General features: G+C 31.4%; 1 pseudogene; it reads right to left on the reverse strand.

Moving 5' to 3' along the window:
• Window positions 1-8818: 8818 nt before the first annotated feature.
• Window positions 8819-10670, reverse strand: LOC145582224 (putative pectinesterase/pectinesterase inhibitor 58 pseudogene; annotated as a pseudogene).
• Between the last annotated feature and the right edge of the window lie 6387 nt (window positions 10671-17057).

The raw sequence follows: 17057 nt of genomic DNA on the forward strand, positions 1-17057 counted from the left end.
GATGTACCCTTCGTTGCAATGAGCGTTTGATTGGGTAGATGGAGCGTGAATTCCTAGAGGGTTATAGCCACATGTAGAACACATGCGGGTTTAGAAAAGAGGGAAAAACTCAATCAAGAAGTAAAATCGAGCAAACAGTACTAGAACCGGTCAAAGCAAGAAGGCAGATTTTTGGCTCGGTATTGGAAGAACTTGGGGCGAGACAACAAGGACCATCGCGAGACTATAGCCCTGTCGCGTCGCGATATTGCTATCGTATCGCGACAGAGCCATCACACTGCGAAGGGCACTGTTTTTTCAGCGCCAGTTCCTACATGCCTCAGCAGCTCTCTGTTTTCTTAGAATTTTCCAGTTTTCGCGGCGTTTTTTCGATTCTAGTTGTGAAAGATGTTTCCCAAATTTCCTACATGTAAAAATCCTATGTTTTTGACGCATTATGGATGGTCTATCCAATGCGGACCTTTTTATGCTTATGTCAATAATGTCAATCAAAATTACAACATGAATACTTAGAAGTTTCGAGTCTCATCCACTCATTCTAAATTATTGCCAAAATAAAATTTAAGAATTAAAATAGAAATCCTCCCCAGTGGAGTCGTCAAAAAACTATAGCGAATATTTCAAGCATCCTACACTTGAGCCCCACTGTGATCATACACTTAATCATAGTGGCGTCCAAAGGGAAGGGAGTTAGAGCAAAAGAGTCGTCAACAAGTTTTAGGAACTTGTAAACCGTTCACAGGGTGAAGGTTACACCCCTTCACGATCCATGAGATCTCTAACTCCATAGTGGTCTAGAACCATGACTGGATATTCGGGGATGAAGGTACAAATCCAACCTAAAAGAGATTGAACCTGCCCTAAATAGGCCTCTACTTTATTCTTCTCATATTCATGTGCGCTTTCTGACTAACATACAATCAATATATTAACCTTAAACCTATTTAATCTATGTTGGTTGAATATTAATGCACAAACAAAACTACTATTGGTGATCACTTGAATTAAAATCACATTAGCCTAAATAAAATTATTAATTATCTTATTAAGCGTGATTTCAAGTACAAATTCCCTTTAAATCTGCAAGAGAGGGCATGATCAAACAATAACAATAATATCAAGCATTCCACACTTGAGCGTTACAAAAGATAACCAAAACTAAAGTTATTAAATTGTTGAAAATTAAACTTTGGTTACCACAAAATGATAATGATAGCAAATCCTAAGTCAAAGATAATGTCAATTAATTATCTTTGACCCATGATATCCTTTCTGTAATTATATAGCTTGTTTGTTAATATTTGCTCCTTAATTCTAGCCGTACAATAGGATTTTATTATTGTAAAATCTATTTGTTACCTTTTGTAATTATCTTAATTAGTTATATAAAGCTAATCCCCTTGATGGAATAGTCAACTAATTCCTTCATACACTTATACGCAAGTACATGGTTCTAATATTATCTCTTGTTAATGAAAGATAGACTATACATGGCAACAAATGAAGAAAATTGACTGCCTTCAAAGATATATTTAAATCTATGCATTTATATACAAGATAATCAATCACTAAAAATAACGAGAATATTATGGCTAATATATACAAAATGATTTATGCACTTAAATAATACATAGAATCATATCAAAATAATATACGAAATAATTGAAAATACTGATCTTGAGTATGCCTTTTGTAAACTATGAAATATCTTGAGCCTTTACAGAATTCAAGACCAATCTTTTTAATATATTTACAATTATGAACTTCTGTAAATTTCATGATTATGAAATAACCATTCAGAAATTATATACAATTACAATTGCATGAATTATAATTAAATATGGTGTCATACTATATACTCAATATACTATATACTAGCATGAATTACACTGTTATACTATTGTTATCATATTATGTATGTAATATAGGGTTATGGAAAGCCAAACTTGATGGCCACATGAACTCAGTGCAACAAAGGAGAATGAGAATGATAAGAATTAAGAAAGGCAAAAAAAACCCTACTTTTGGGCATCATCAAAACCAACGTACACCGAAAGTATATGCACTAAAATACCCATTACTATCCTATGAGGATTTTTAAAGATTTGACTTAATAAAAAGGTTAAATTTATTAAATTAAATAAATCATGAAAAACCTTGCCATCATTTAATTCGATCAGTACATAATTAGTACTCAGATTTCAATAGGAAGAAATTAAAAGAGAATACTGACCTTATGATTTCGTTCGCTCAGTTGGTTAAGAATGGTGCTGATAACGTATTATAAAATTAAAGAGAAAGAGATAAAGTAGGGAAGAGAATAGATCTATATTCATATCTCTGAATGATGTATGAGTGTGTGTGTATATATATGTGTGTGTGTGTGTGTGTGTGTGTGTGTGTGCATGTGACACAATTAGGGTTTCCTTATAGAATAATAAATCTAGTATATTTTAAAAATATCCTAGAATTATCATAAGGGTATAATAGGCATCCACTAAATACATATATTATATAACACATGCTTTTTTTAAATCTTTATCATCTACCTAATTTTTTTGGTTAAGATATTTATTACGCAAATATTTATATATGGTTGACTACACCCACTTATCATAGGGATCATTTCAATGAGCGAGTAGTGACAAACTTCCTAAACATGTAATAGATTGTTTCAATGATTGAATTTTATCAGCCGAAATCCTTTCAACCTATCCAATATACTTGAAATTAACAAGTTTCTTCACAAACCTTCGAGTCATCAGTCATCTAACCTCACCTGAAAATCCAGTTATATTGTCTGATTTGTCTGATGCTATTTTTTTTTTAATGTTTTAGGGGTCAATTCGGTCCTTTGGAATCTATTTGAGGTTAAAATTGACTAAAAATTATCGTAAATACCTCATGTTTCCTGCTAAAAATACCTCGGTTAGCGTGACCTACACAAAATGAGACATTTTCGATAATTTTTAGTCAATTCCGACCTCAAACCGGACCCAAAGACCCAAAATGACCCCGAAATCTCTAAAGAACATGTTTTTGGCATGAATATCGAATAATCTTTTTAAAAACTTTTAAATTTAACGGTTCCTTTGACAGTTGGTGGTGAAAAACAACTTTTTGATTTTTAGTTGGTGGTAAGATAAAACTTTTAAAAGTTTGGGGGTAAAAAACAATTTCGTGTTTTTTTCTTGGTGGTAAAAGTAAAAAAAGATTTAATTATTTAACTATCATCAACAAATGAAATCGTATTTTTTTAAAGAATAAATCACAATTTTAATTACATTAAAAATAAAAATTATACATTTTTAATAAAAAATTTAATCACGTATTATAGAGATTTATATAATAAATATTAATAATTAAAAATAAAAAATAAAAAAATAAAAAAACTTCATTCCTCGATTTATGTAAAAGATATTAAAATAAAAAGTAGAAAAATATTAAAGAGATTCATAAATCAAAATAAATATAAATAAAATTTTGCATCGCACGGGCTTAAAGAATATGCTATAAACATAGAGGGAGTACTATTTAGAGTTTCAGGCTTAGCAGGCTAACTCATCATAAGCGAACCACTTAAATCTACCAGAGCGTTATCGTCGCAAGTCCTAACAAGAACATAAGATAAAGGACATGAAATGAGCAACACAAGACGAAACATCAAAGCACAAAGATCACATGAGAGAGAAAAAGAAACAACAATGGTGGCCATTTTACTAAATAGAGAAAACCTCCATAAATTACTTTTCGACATATTAAGAAGGTGGTTAATGGGGACTCTTTTCCGACCCCTTCTTTGCCGACGTTCCAAGGCTATCTCTCTCCTCCATCCATCATGTTCTTCTATAAACCTCCATAAATTACTTTTCGACATATTAAGAAGGTGGTTAATGGGGACTCTTTTCCGACCCCTTCTTTGCCGACGTTCCAAGGCTATCTCTCTCCTCCATCCATCATGTTCTTCTATAGTCGAAAACCCTAACCCTAATTTTAATTTGAATCTTTTGAATTCCTTATTACCACCGCCGCCTAATCAATCGGATTGCAAGGGTGTTGAAAACCCTAATTTGGGTCATGAAAAATATTCTTTTTTTATATATCTTTTCAGTATGTTTATTGATCATGGAAATATGTTGCTTATGTTTTTATTAACATGTCTAGTCATAATGATACTATTTTTTATTGGTTTATTTATTTATTAGATGAAAGTATGTGCGATACACCATTTCTTAAAATAAATCTCACGAAAAGATAATTTTTAATTAGACCATATAATATTTTGAATAATTTGTAATTTTTATTACTTTTATACAATTTATAATGCGACCTTTTTTTTATGATACATTTGTGGAAATTGAATTTATAATTAAAAAAAATAATGAATATGATATCTCAATTGTTGTATATTAGAATAAATTAAAATATTTCTATAAAAAGATAATTTTTTTGAATTTGAAATAATTTAAATCTTGAAATACTATTCTTATTTTTTTTTACATACGTGACACTTAAAACACAGATATATTATTTCATTGGTTGGAATAATACCTTTGCTGTATAATATTATTATAATTTTTGTCATCCTTATAAAACTGTATAAATCAATTTTTCAATAAATCCCTACTGGAAAATTAATTTTTATTATGTTAATTCTTAAAAAATTAATGTTTTTTCATTAGTCACATTTTTAGATAAAAAAATTCAATACAAAAAGATAAGTTTTTGTTTTAAAAATAAATCTAACTATTAAATCGTCACTCGTTATTTTTTTATCTACGTAGCAATTGAATATAAATTCTTGAATCTCATTGATTAATTTTGCTTAGGTGACGATTGAATTTTTTAATTCTAAAATAAATTGTAAACCTCTTTTTTCATTGGTTGAAATAATACCTTTTGATATGTGGTGTGCCAAATGCTCCCAAAAATTGCCTACGATTTTTTTTTTTTTTTTACTTAAATATGTGCGATGCATGGTTTTGATAATTTTATTATTTTTATGCAACTTAAAATGTGACCTTATTGACTTATTCTTAGTTGTATGGAAATTGAACATATAATTAATAAATAAATTATAAATTTGATATCTCATTCGTCGAATTTTAGAATAAAATATTTAATACCGTATAATGTTATAAGATAATTTTTTTGATAATTTAAATTCTAAATTACTATTCATAGTTTTTTACGTGACACTCAAAATTATACTCTCAAATCTCATTCATTAATTTTGCTTATGTGGAAATTGTTTTTTTAATTCTAAAATAAAATGTAATTATTTTTTCATTGGTCAAATAATGTCTTTGTATATGACAATATATGTTATCTCATTCACCGGATATCCCTACCTTATAAAAAGTTCAAAAGAACTCTTATGAATATTGTGATGACTTTTTTACCCTTAAAATGTTTATTTACCCATATAACCGTTTATTTCATATTAACTCTCATACTTCCCGTTTTTATTTCTCTTAGCTTCTTTAGTCTTCCTTCCCGTATAATCCACTTTTTACTATTTTCATAAAAAAAAAAACACCCACACCCACACACACACGCACACAAAAATCCACCGAATTTAATTACCTCATCACCTAATTAGACATTTTCTTTTGAAACTTTCTCCGTTAACTTTTAGTTGCAGCATTTTAAATTTCACGCTTGTCAATACATAATTTCAATGTCTTGTATCTCACATTATAGGCATGTAAAAAAATCTAATGATTAAATATTTAAAACATATATATAAATCGATATGAATCTAATAAGATCCCACAGAACTATTTTGCCCAACAAAAAAAGTCAATAAAAATAAAGACCAATTATAAAAAAAATGAAAAATGTTTATATATTTTTAAGTGTTGCAACTAAAAGTGATGGATGATGTATATTATAATTCACAACAAAAGCCATATCAATACTATTATTTTAAAACAAGAAGTTGGAGGGACACTTGTCCTCCTCCTATTTTTCATGTTTTAACTTAATTTTTTTTTATTGCACAAAAAAAAAAAAAAAAAAAAAAAAAAAAAAAAAAAACCACCCCTCTTCCATCCATCCCGCTATTCAAGAAAAAAAAAATCAAGGCAAAAAAAAATAATTAAAACAGAAATTAAATCAGAGGTGAACAGACACAAATGAAATTGGACAATTTTTAGGGGATTGAAAACATTTATGAGGGTTTTCTAAAAAAATTCAATAAAACATCTCTTATGACCGAATTTACATATTTACAAATCATGTTTGTTCTAAATACATTTGTAGGATTATTATTAAATTTTTATTGTACCTTAAAAAAATAAAAAATAAAAAATCAATACTATTATTTTAAAACCGGAAGTTGGAAGGACACTTGTCCCTCATCCCGTTTTTCCTGTTTTAAAATAATTTTTTTTAATTACAAAAAAAAAAAAAAATCATACATCTCTTTCATTGAAAATAATTTTTTTAAAAAAAATCATACATCTCTTTCATCCCAATCCCTAATCATGCCTATTCAAAAAATTATTTTAAAAAAAAAAAAAAAACAAAATCATTCATCTTCTCCATTTCAATCCCCTAATCATGCCTATTCAGATTTTAGTTTTTTTTCATCAAAAAAATAATTATTAAAGCAAATTTAGTGTTTTATGTCAAAGGAAGTTAATCTTTCATAAACCCATCACTGAAAATAGTAAATTCCTGTCTAATTCCAATTCACTATGCATTCATATTTAAAGTTTCGCTTATGTATGATCAAAATTTATTTTCCACATTTAAAAGAATTGTTATGTTTGATTTGCAGAAAGGTCATTGTGGACCAAATGATTAATAGTAACTGAAGTTCAAATTGGGTTACAAATTCTCTTTTGGTAAACACTAATGTTATAATATTGCCTATTATTACTGGTATAAGATTCGATATATATATATATATATATATATATATATATATATATATATATATATATATATATATATATATATATATATATATATATATATATATATATATATATAATAACAACCGTGCATGGCACAGATTTAAGACTAGTTGCACCATAAAAAGCTTACAACTAAAAAGTGAATAGTGTATATATATTTTTAAGTGTTACATTTCTGTACCTACGCAAAGATATGATTGTCAACAATTTAATTCTTAGTATATGCGTTCAAAAGCCTAGCCACTAAGTTTTGGGTGTCATGACAAGCTATTACAACTCGACCATAAACAACGACTGTGCCGCGCGCAACGCGCGTGTAGGCTCCCCTAGTTAGGATAAAATTTTAAATGTGAAAGGATTTTGTTTTTTTTAAAAAAAAAAAAAATAATTTTAATCCTAAATTACTAATCTTAGTTTTTTTTTTTTTTTAACCTACGTTATGAAAGCCCATGCAATACATGGTTTTTTTAATATATAAATCTCAAGAATATCGATTCTTATTTATACACTAAGTTTTTTTCATTATTAGTTGGATATTTTACTATGTGAAAATTGAATTTATTAAAAAATTAAATAAAATAATATGTTATCCCATTGGTCAGATATTAGGATAAAATCTTTAATGTGAAAAGTTATTATTTTTGAATTTTAAATAATTTAAATCTTGAATCACTATTATTGTTAAATAAAGTCTCAAATCTCATTCGTTAATTTTGCTTTGCTTAAATAATTAAAATTATAATAAATCACTATTAATTTGTCGTTTTTACCTAAGTGGCAAAGTTCTTAAATCTCATTTGTCACTTTTGCTCAGGTGACGAATGAAATTTTTAATTCTAAAATAAAATACAAATCTAGTTTTTAATTGGTCGAAATCATATCTTTGCTTATGTGGCGCACCGAATGCTCTTGAAAAATACCTACTTTATATATATATATATATATATATATATATATATATATATATATATATTAAAATAAGTAAATTTCTAATCAACAAAAAAGAAGTGTATAAACTATATATTAAAAATATAATTTTTATGTATAAAAATTCCTATTAAATTTAACACATTATTATAAATTTAAAAAGCAAGACATACTTATGTATTATGTTATGTTATGTTATGTCATTATGTGACGATTGATTTTTATTCAAATTTTAATAATAATTATAATAATATTTGAATTAGTTACGAAGTATAAATAATCTAAGTATTATCCGTGCATGCACGGAACCTAATTTAGTTATATTATATGGCTCATAAGGATCAAATTGAAAGTTTGGACATGTAGCACAATTTTAAGTTGTTTTACTATTTCTTCGTTAGCCATTAAACTTCTTGTTGTTATTCCCATTTTTTTTTTCAACCATTCTTGTATAGAGGACTTTACTGTTGATAACTTTTGTTGGACAAAAAAGAAAATTTTCACTTTAATTGAAATTGGCCAAAAAAAATTAACAATGCAATGTGACTCCTCGATCATCAAGGGTCCTAAAATTTTGGAACCTATATAGTCTATCTTATGCTTGGAGAGTGGATTGTATCATGAGTTGCAATAAACATAAGTTTAATGTTTACATTATGAAATTGGTCAACTAAATTTTTTGTATGTGATGATGAGATATATTTGTTATGTTAACTGATTAATAGGTTTCACATTGTCTTAAACATTTGCTTTGTACGGATTATGAGACTTTTGTACCTAGATAATTTTCTTGCAGTAATAAAAAAGGATTCACTATAGCTATAATTTACTAAATTTAAGGTGCAAAAGTCTAATTATGGATTACAATCTATTCAACAGGAAGTATGGATTACAGAAAAAGGCCAACAAGATTTGAGATATTTTCAATTAAACCTAGCCTTACAAAATAACAATGTGCATCATGTTTCCTAATTTTTTAAGCCTAGAAGAAACGGCATGGTTGATGATGGAAGCCGTTGTTGCCCTTGAATAAAAGGACCGATAGTGAATCTCATAGCTTCATCCCTATTTGTAATTACATGGTACCCCTTCCATCGTACCCTCCTACTCGTATCAGCACCGGGACCTCGATTAGCATACTCACCATAGTACAACATATCCAAGGCAAAGTTACCGGCCCACGGCATCCATCCTAATGGTTGGATAAAGTCTGCAAGCATTGATTGCATGATTATAGTTGTAGAGTATTCCTTCCATGGTCTTCCCAAAAATGTCGGGATTTTGAATCTATCAGCAAACAACTTTTGCTCCGGAACAATTCTACAGTTATGAATAACAATTCCTGTAATTTCTCGGTGATCCTTTTTTCCTTGTGCAGTGACTGTGTTTTGTTGATTGTCCATAGGCTTTCGGACAACTATAAGCGAGTTTTGGATGATTGCGCTACCATCTCCGAATATGAAGTCCATTGTGCCTGAAATCACACAATTACGGTAAAACTGTCGATGTGCTTGTGGGTATAATGTGTCTTGATATCCATCCATCCTACAATTATAAAATGCTGACATATCGGATTGTACGCAAAGTGCCACTGCTTGGTGTCCTTCTGCACCTGCTGTGTTTTGAAAACCCATCGACTTCCCAATGAAGCCATTTCTAATTACAGCTGCAAAATTACAACCAAGATTACATTAACATTACTTCAAAGCTCTATCTATGCGTTACCTTTGTTCTCAGAGTGATGGACAATAAATATACCATTAATTTGAATTACACAAGATTTAAAAAAGTTGTAAAATTAAAATAACTTACCAAAGGTAGCTGTTTTATATGTACTGACACCATCGCGAAAACTTTTTTTTCCGGTGACAATAGTCTTACGAGGTCCATCTCCATACATATATACGTTAGTTTGGTCTTTTGTTATAAGTACATGTTCATCGTATATCCCTGCTTTGACATAGATAACATATTTTCCTTGTAAATTCTTTGGATATGCTTTAAGGGCGTCGCTAATAGTCTTAAATTGTCCGCTTCCATCTTGAGCCACGATTACATTAGGCTTAGGATTATTAGTATTAATCCTCCCTAATAATTTTCTATCTTCACTTGAAAGCCATGTAGGGAAACCATCTTTATCAACCTTAGGGACATTTTCATTCGTATTAAGAAGTCGTCGAGAGTAATTGGTTACATTTATATTAATGCCAAAATGACTAAGAATCGAACTAATCTCCGAAACAATAGCAAGCATATTACTAGTTAATTGAGATGCATTATCAAGACCTTTAGTCATTTTTTCCTTCAAATCAGAATTATCCACACCATCGAGACATGATTGTTGGTATGCCACGGTAGCACTTAACCAATTTTTCAAATCATCTTCCTTATTCTTCATCGTAGACATATTGACATCACTTACATCTGAAAGCACAGATTGTAACTCATCCGTGGCAAGCCGCAAAAGTTCCTTACAATCCTCGAACGCCATTTTATTCAAAGGATCATTCGCTTCTTTCCTATAGATTCCGACTTGTCAATACCTTGTTTCACAGCATCCATAGTCGCCATTATGGCAACGTGAATGTAGTCTTGCAGGGAGGCACTTTGGTTTTTCGCAACCGGGGCAAGGCTTTGGACACATGCTTCTTTGTAATCTGTAGGACTACAAATAGCTTGAACAGCTTTGGAGGTTGAAGATAAAGGATCGGGTTTATCCTCATTAGCAAAATGTGTGCGACGCACAAAATATACAAGACCAACGGCTACACCAGCTATAATGATTATTGATATTCCTAATCCAATCAATTTTCCCTTCATTTTTTATTATTTTTATGTAAAGAATACCAATTGAATATTTAGATAAAGTTATGCCTAGCCAATTGGTAAGGAAAAAAAATTTTATTTTATGATTAATATAGAATCATACATTTCATTATTATCTTATTTTAGATTAGGCTTCCTAATTTAGTGATTTATTGTTTAGGAAATAACTAATAATAGTTTAGACAACTATGCTACTATCCTTTTGAGCTTTAAATTCTATATGAAATTTTTTAGACGAAAATTTACATATTAGCTATATTTTTCCATTGATTTTCCTTATTTAAAGCTAAGCTAAATTAAATCTAGTGTATCTAGAAATTTTTTTGCTAATATATCGGTGATTAACTTAAATTAAAGCCAATATTTGGCCCTGAATGTTTCTTTCTTCATCTTTATTTTCTAATCTTTTGCATATTATATTCTTGAAGCCAAAAATACAAGAGATCATTAATATTTAAAAAATAAAGAAGTTTGTTAGTTATACAAGTCAACAACAACCAACGATCTATCAAATTATAATTTGTAAATTAATAATATGCTTACGAATGTTAAAGTTAGTAATAGTAAAATAGTGTTAACAAATATATGTAGTACAATATTCCATTTTTAACTCAATTAAAAAATTATGATATCAAGTTGATGAAATAAAGTAAGTAAATATTATGATATAGTATAATTATAATTTGCGATAGTTTTATGCTAAACAAAAAAAAAAGTGGGATGTGGGGGACAAGTTCACGTAAGAAAAGCTAAACAAGAATAATGGACAAGAAAGAGATAAGATCATAAGAAAGGTTGAAAAAAAAGTAGTGTTGGAGTAAGAAATAACGAGAGAAAATGGGCACATCAAAATTCAGAGAAAAAGGAAAAGATAAAAATTCATTTTTGGTATACCACTAACAAATTTTAGATCAAGTAATTGATTTGGATCATGTTGAAATCGCCTCTACTCCTCTAGTGAAAGTTAACTGTGTTGGACCGTTTTGATATAAATACGACCTATACATAAATTGTAGGAATAATAGTGTTAAGATACATGAAACTCCGACACGATGATCTATTAATTTAATTTACCAAGACCAAGCCCGCCTAACAAATTTAACTCACTATTTGCTAAATTTGGTCCTACATAAAAAAAAAAAAAAAACTGACTCTATTGACACACTCCCTTGATTGTTTCTGAATAATTGACACACTCCCTTTTTTTTGACACAAACCGCAAAAGATGATTATATTAAGGCCACTTTGTCAGAAATGACAAAGGGTAAAGAAAGGGGTGGACAGCCCTCCATCCATAGTTGCTCACCAGACAAAGTGAAGGAGTATTTAGCTATGGAGTAAGCCACCTTATTACAAGTTCTAGGCTAAAATTTAAAAGTACAAAAATCACACAAACTAGCAGCATGAATTATATCATCAACGAGCAGTTGGGTGGAAGTTCTTTCCCTTTTTTTTGGACAATAGCAGGTTGATAAGGTTCAAGCAATCAGACGATACCATAAGCCACCTGAGCCCAGCAGCAAACGCGTATAGAAGACCAAAAAGCATAGCTTCAGCTTTAGCATTGCAAGCACTCTGAACACCCATGACAACCCTACCACCAACCATCATAACATCATCGAGGTGGTCACGCACAATCATTACCAGGCCAATTTTTCCATCTTTAGAAAGAGCCGCATTTGTGTTTAACATGAATTTGTTAGGGGGCGGTCCCTTCCAACACGGATTATCCCTGTTTTCCTCATAATGTACCACACTAGACTCACGCCTAGCTGCCGCATCATACTCTCCAAGTATACTAAGGGTCTTCGCACACACCATAGGGGCCTCCAACTTCTTATTCTCGAACAACCACGAGTTGCGCATCTCCCAAATCTTCCACCATAACATTAAGAATATTTCCCAACTGTTTTCCTAAGTGAATTTCTTCGCCATATTGCAACACCACTCCTCAACAGATGCCATTTCCCAACCTCTAGTGTCAAGTCTCAACGCTGAAAGCTTCCATATAATCTGACTGTCAAGACATAGGGCAGCCATGTGCATTAAAGATTCACGATCCTCTCCGCAACGTGGGCAGATAGGGTCAATTTGCATCTCCTTTTTGCACAATTCCTCTCGAATAGGAGCCCTTTTCTCAAAGGATGCCACAACACTGATTTCACCTTAGGAGGGACCTTCGCTTCCCAAATTTTCTTCCAGATTTGTGCGTTTGCATCACCATGAGAGGGTCCCGCAATGGACTTACTACGTTGCATTTCAAAGTGGTAAGCAGAGCGAACAGAGAACTCACCGTTTTTTGTACCATACCATTGCAAGAAGTCATCCTATTCACTTTGGGCTAGCCGAATACTTGAGATAGCCTGATACTCAATTTCTAATAAATTTTGCCCCACATTCCAGAATTTCATTCCTTCTTCATTTGTTTCAATCCATTTAGCAACCATCAGATTTTGCATTTCTTCAGAGCTAGGAGGTGTAAAAAGCCGAGAGCCAGGTAGACCATCAACCCAATTGTCACCCCAAATTTTCACTGAGCTGCCATTCCCAATTACCCACCTCGATCCTTCTTTCACCAGGTTTCTATCACTTTAAATGGATCGCCATGTGTAGCTTGCCGAGGGAGGGAGTTTGGTGTCCCAAAACGAGGATCGAGGGAAATATTTACCCTAAAGAACTCTAGCTGCCAGGGAGGTTGGATTTTCCACAATCCTCCAGCATTGCTTTGCAAGCAAAGCCATGTTGAAAGCCTTCATATCTCTAAGGCCGAGTCCCTCCCCCCTCCTTATTTTCCTTGCACATTTGTAACACCCTAGAAATTCCATTCTTTTAAAATACCTGTTTTGCTCTGTTTAAAACTCAAAATAGGAAAATCTAAGACATTACCGCCACTGTGAAAACGGCTAAGGCAACTATTAAAGACACACAACGGAAGATTATTTTTAAAAAAAACATTCAAAATGACTCAACTTAAGTCAACCAAAGAAAGTAAGGTCAAACCAAAGAAAAACAAAGTCAACCTACAACTTGGAACCATTATAGGCCCTTAACAAAACCGTACCAATTCAAAACCTTTGCGTTAGTCTCACAAACATAATATAATAAAATAATGAAAGCAATAAACACATCATAGACTTATGGAAACTAGTATGATTCGCTCTTCACTCATGCCCATCATGAATATGCTTCATCACCTAAAAAGCTTCTCTCTACTTGTTTCCACTACTCTCCATTAAAAATGGGTCATCATAGGGCCAAGGTAAAGACAAGGTCAACAAACACACAATCAGCAAATCCGAGTACATAAGTGTAGGGAATATTTCAAGCATTACGATAACCCCAAACTTGAACCCCACTGTGATCATACACTAAAGTACGGTGGCGTTCCAAAGGGAAAGAAAAAGAGCAAAAAGAGTCGCCAACAAGTTTTAGGAACTTGTAAACCCAAAAGACAATCCAAAAGGACCATCAACTACTCCATAAGGTCTTGAACCAAATAGGGTCCGGGGATGAGGGTACGAATCCAATCTACAAAAGAAAGGACCCGCCCTATAAAATAGGCCTCTACTTTGTTCTGCTCGTATTCATGTGCGCTTTTCGAATAACATACAAACATTATATTAAACCTACCCTGTTTAATCTATGTTGGTTGAATATTAATGCACAAATAATACTATTACTGGCGATCACTTGAGTTAAAATCACATTAGCCTAAACCAAATTAATAATTATCTTATTAAGCGTGATTTCAAGTACAAATTCCCTTTAACAATCATAAAAGGTGTGATCAAGCAATAACAATAAAATATATCAAGCAACATAATAATAAATCATAGACAATAATGATGATAATAACATGATAAGGCATAATAAAGCTTAATAATAATAGCAAGATCCTAGGCATGATACTAACAAGATTAATAACATCTCCTAGCATGTCACTAAACAATAAAGATCAAAGCTTCAAACCTAACATGGTACTAACATGATATTAGAAAGGATTAAAGGCACCCTAAACATGATACTAGAAAGCATTAAATAACATCCTAACATGATACTAGGAATATTAAACATCCTAACATGATACTAGAAATTATAAGACAATAATAAACAAATCTAAACATGCTTTCTACATTGAAAGAGAGTAATAAGATTACATACTTTGAAGCCTCGTACCTCTTTCTAATAACAAAATACACAAGTTAGTAAACTTCAATGAAAATAATAAACAATAATTAAAGAATTAAAGAATTAAATTGAAATCAAATTAAATAAAGTTTAGACTAGTTTTGGACCAAACCCTCAGAAATTATCAACCTTTCACGTCTAGGGCGAAGGCAACTTCGAACTTGGCTAGGTGATTCAAGATCTTGTGAATGTGGAATATTGTGTTTTGTAAAAAGGTAGTTTAGAAAGAGAGAGAAAGAATAAGCTATATTGCTCAAGAGAGAGAATAGAGAGAATTGATTGGGAGAATAGATGAGAGAATTGATTGGGAGAATAGATGAGAGAATTGATTGTAGATGAGAATTGATGAAAGTTGATTAGAGTTGATAGTTGATTGTTGATAAAAACGAAGGTTTGAGACCCTATTTATAAGGAAAAAGTCCGGAAAATCATAGAATTTGATAAGGAATAAAACTCCACTCTGTCGCTAACAAACCGACCTTGTCGCCAGAAATTTATCCTGTCGCCAGGCGACAGAGTCTGTCGCGAGGCGACAAGCCTGTCGTTTGGCGACAGAGACAGTTTTTGCGGATTTTGTTTTTATCATATCTTTTGATCTATAAGTCCAAATAAGTCATATAATATGTCGTTGAAAAGCTATTGAAGTCTACTTTCTAATGCAATTGGAATCAGATTAAAATCTTTTGTAGATAAAAAGATATGGCTGAAATAGTGAAAGGGTGTCAGTTTTGGATAGAGTTTCGTATATCTTTAATATCTTTTTCGTTATAGCTCGGATTTAATATTATAATATATCATTGGAAAGATAATTTCAAGATCTGTCCAACCATATAAAATTTGGAAAAAATATATGAGGCACGAGAATAATATCTGACTATCTTTGAACATGTTTAAATCCGAATAGAATTAGGAAAGTTTTAAAAAAGGAAAGTTTATATTCAAATCAAATTCTATGATCTTATCTTTTCAAAAAAGGATAATTAAGATATTTTAGAAACTTATAGAAGATTCTAATCAATCCTAATTAGTTTAGGAATAGGATTAAACCTTTGGACCCTCCACATGATCATTGGGTCGTAGGTAAAATCCGGTTTGGGCCCAGTTTAGTATTTTGGCCATACCTTCCTCATTATTCATCGGAATTGGGCTTATAATATATCGTTGGAAAGGTCTTTTCAAGCCCCGTCCAACTAAACTATTATTGGACCCTTATCATGGACCAAATTAAACTGGATTGGACGTTTTTATAAAATAGAGCATGTTTTCGAAAACAGAGAGAAGAGAATTTTAAATAAAAACTAACCGCATCACTTGACTTTTCACACTTTCACCTTATTCGATTATGGTTCGACGTGAAAGGTATTCATCACTGGGTTTGGTTTTGGGGAGACACAATTTGGTGTCTACAATAAGCGTAGTTAAAACACACTAACATGCTTTCACCTATCAACACACAACTTATCTCATTGCACCTTCTTACAAGCACACAACATACAACATGACTTCTCAGCTAAGTAACTAAAACAACTTATTTAGTATTGATTACGCATCGAACGGGTTTCCCCCTAACTTGCCCCAATAAAGGGGTACTAACACGGGAGCTAACCGTGCCATTATAAAATAATCACTCATAAGTGGCGGAATTCTTGCGCATAATAATAAAAGGAAAATACAGCGTTCTTGTAGGGAATATTTCAAGCATCCCACACTTGAGCCCCACTGTGATCATACACTTAAGCATGGTGGCATTCAAAGGGAAGGAAGCTAGAGTAAAAGAGTCGCCAACAAGTTTTAGGAACTTGTAAACCGTTCATAGGGTGAAGGTTACACCCCTTTACGATCCATGAGATTGCAAACTCCATAGTGTTCTGGAACCATGACTGGATATTCGGGGATGAAGGTACAAATCCAACCTAAAAAAGATTGAACCTGCCCTAAAAATAGGCCTCTAGTTTATTCTTCTCATATTCATGTGCGCTTTGTCACTAACATACAATCAATATATTAACCCTAAACCTGTTTAATCTATGTTGGTTGAATATTAATGCACAAATAAAACTATTATTGGCGGTCACTTGATTTATAATCATATTAACCTAAATAAGATTAATTATCTTATTAAGCGCGATTACAAGTACAAATTCCCTTTAAACATGCATAAAAGTTGTGATCAAGCAATAACAATAATAATCA

Source organism: Chenopodium album, chromosome 15, assembly GCF_948465745.1.
Source record: "Chenopodium album chromosome 15, dcCheAlbu1.1, whole genome shotgun sequence".
Lineage (NCBI taxonomy): Eukaryota > Viridiplantae > Streptophyta > Magnoliopsida > Caryophyllales > Amaranthaceae > Chenopodium > Chenopodium album.